The following is a 3,518-nucleotide window of genomic DNA, read 5'->3' on the forward strand; positions in this document are numbered from 1 at the left end:
GAGAGAGAGAGAGAGAGAGAGAGAGAGAGAGAGAGAGAGAGAGAGAGCGCAAGGAAATCCATTTACATGAATCAGTAGCAAAATAGAAACCAGGGAAGGTATACATAGGGGGTTATATACCGACAACACAGAGTGGAGGACCTTTCCTATCAGGAGCAAGAAAATTCAGCTCAATCAAGAGAAAGAATCCCAGATCTTACCCAAAGGGGGAAAATTCCCTGAAGTCTCTAGTGCAGGAAGCTATAAATAAGGACTCAATTGAGTTCTACATGTCTGCTTCTTTCCAGAGTCATTGCTTCCTTTCATCAACCTGAAATGGAATTGGCGTCATCCGTCTTCTCAGTCAATGCTGGAAGCCAGAAGATGGACCCAAAGGAACTGAGGAGCTTGAAGAGATCGAATCTCTTTTTCTCCACTCTCCCCAACTCTACCTTGTCCCCTATGCAGAGATATGGCATTGCTCTCCACTGATGAGGAGAAAGGCCTGTACCAATAGGTTTTGAGGTTTCAGGGTACATTACTGTATTGGGATAAGTTTCTGATACTATGGCTATGGGGGTCATGGGTTCAACCATCATCTCCATACAGATGTCTCTCAACTCAACATATATGATCCTTATCTAGTCCCACAATCTCTGACTCACTGTTGGACATCTCTTACCTGGATGATACCACAGCACCTTAAACTCAACATATTCAAAACAGAATGCATTGTCTTTAGAGGAGATTAGGTGGAAGAGTGGATAGAGCACTGGACCGAGAGTAATAAAAACTGAATTCAAATCTGGCCTCAGATACCTACTAGCAGTGTAACCCTGGGCAAGTCATTTCACCCTGTTTGCCTCAGTTTCCTTATCTATACAATGGGGATAATAACAGCTTCCCAGGATTGTTGTGAAGATCAAATGAAATAATAATTGCAAAGCACTTAGCACAGTGCCTGGCATATAGTAAGTGCTTTATAAATATTAGGTATTATTATTTATTGTTGTTCAGTCATTTTCAGTTGTATTTGACTCTTTGTAACCCCATCTGGGGTTTTCTTGGCAAAGATACTGGAGTGGTTTGCCATTTCCTCCTCTAGCTTGCTTTACAGATGAAGAAACTGAGGCAAACAGGATGAAGTAGCTTGCCTAAGGTCACACAGCTAGTAAGTCTTCCTGATTCCGAGCCCAGCACTCTATCCACTGTGCCACCTAGCTTCCGACTATTGTTATTATTACTAATAATAAGTGGGCGTAGGGTGTATTCAGGCAAGATTAGTACCTCTGGTGTGAAGGCTGCCGAGCCTTTTTCAGGGCTACTTTCCACCTTTGGTGTCCACCTGTTCCACCTAACTCTTCATCTGTGACTCCAAGAAACTAGCATGTGCAGTGGTCAAACCCCAGCAAACCGTTTTGGCAGAGGGCCTAAACCAGGTTGAGGATAACCTGGGGGTCTCAAACCCATCAGTGAGTTAGGGGGGTGTCCACCCCAAGCATGTGAAGACCTCCCCTGGTAGAATGGGTGGATGAAAACAATTTGTTCCAATAGCCATGAAGTCAGCAGAAGCAGGTGTGTGGAGCCCTTAGGACTTGGTTAGACATTGAAGACACCAAGGTCATCCACTGCATCTTGAGCCATCATCAAGATGTTGCCTCGACTCTGTCCTGACACTGGACTGTGATGACTCTGGAAAAGTGAGGCCAATGGCTGTGCAACTCTGCCTCACTTAAATCCAATTTATGCACAAATCAAAGGACATTACTCATACCATTTTATCATTTTTACTTATCTCAAAGTCCTGTGGTGACAGGCAAGTGACGAAGCAGCAGGTGTGGATACACTGGGAGCTGTAGTCACAATCCTACACCCAGGCGGCCCAGGCCATAAGGTCATCTTCTCGATGGAAGCAGCAGTGAGATTTGGCAGCCCCTTGGGTGTCTAAGCGGCCTTTTAAGGATCACGCTGCTCACCTCCTGGAGTAAGGAAAGGGCTGGAAAAGGTGCCCCCAAATTTTCTGCTTACCCAACTCTGGCCTGATTACTGTGGCAGTTGGGGATCCCACCCTGTGGTCAAAACACCAAAAAATGTACAAAAAAGTCTGCAAAGACAATTCCACTCGCTATCGGCACATGGAATGTGCACACACTTATAGACAACACAAAATTCAGTAGATCTGAAAGACGAGCAGCTCTCGTTGCAAGAGAACTCAGTGGGTATCACATCCAAATAGCAGCCCCGAGTGAAAAAAGGCTGGCGAATGAAAGCCAGCTTACTAAGGTGGAGCTGGATACACGTTATTCTGAAGTGGCTGCAGTGAAGGGGAGTGCTGTGAAGCTGGTGTAAGTTTTACAATTAAAACTAATCTAGGGGCAGCTGGGTGGTGCAGTGGATAGAACACTGGCCCTAGATTCAGGAGGACCTGAGTTCAAACACATAACACTTACTAGTTGTGTGACCCTGGGTAAGTCACTTGGCCCCATTGCCTAGCCAAAAAAAGAAAAGGGAAAAAAGAAAAAGCAAACAAACAAACAAACAAAAACTAATCTAGTCAACAAGCTCGTATGCCTACCAAAAGGAGTGATTGACATGCTCATGACAATGTGATTGCCACTTGCAGGAAAATGCCGTACCACTATCAGTGCCTATGCTCCCACCATGATGAACACTGATGAGGTCAAAGAAAAATTTTATGATGACCTGGAGACCCTTATCATCAATGTGCCAAAAGAGGGCAAGTTTATAATTCTGGATGACTTTAATGCTGGAGTAGGCTCAGACTACCAGACTTGGCAGGGAGTCCTAGAGATGAATGGGGTTGGAAACAGCAACAGCAATGGTCACTTACTACTGAAGACTTGTACATCTCATGACCTTCTCATCATCAACACTGTCTTCCATTTACCTAAACACAACAAAACTTTGTGGATGCACCCTCAGAACAAGCATTGGCATTTAATAGACTATGTGATTGTAAGGACAAGAGACAGCCAGGAAGTGAGAATGATGATGTGTGTGGCACAGAGTGCTGGACTGATCGTAGACTTAGCCTGTCCAAGCTAAATATTCACATTCAACAAAAGTGGTGGCCCCAAGGTAAAATGACTACCAGAAGAATTAATGTCAACAGATTAGAGCTCTTTCCTGAGAGAGAACAGTTTGTTGCTAACTTGGAGGGAAAGTCGAGCCAACAGACAGTTGGCAACAATGGAGCAGAATCTGGGTCAGAAAAATCACGAACATCAAGACTAGTTTGATGAAAATGATGGGGAAATTCAGAAGCTGCTAAATGAAAAATGAGAACTCCACAGGGTTTACCAGCAGGATAGTTCATCCATCTCTAAGAAGGCAGCACTTAATTCTATCAAAAGTAAAGTTCAAGGGGCAGCTAGGTGGTGCAGTGGATACAGCACTGGCCTTGGAGTCAGAAGGACCTGAGTTCAAATCTGGCCTCAGACATTTGATACTTACCAGCTATGTGACCCCGAGCAAGTCACTTCACCCTAATTGCCTCACTAAAAAGAAAGAAAAAAAAG

Source organism: Vombatus ursinus, unplaced genomic scaffold (assembly GCF_900497805.2).
Source record: "Vombatus ursinus unplaced genomic scaffold, bare-nosed wombat genome assembly UNPS02012758.1, whole genome shotgun sequence".
Taxonomy (NCBI): domain Eukaryota; kingdom Metazoa; phylum Chordata; class Mammalia; order Diprotodontia; family Vombatidae; genus Vombatus; species Vombatus ursinus.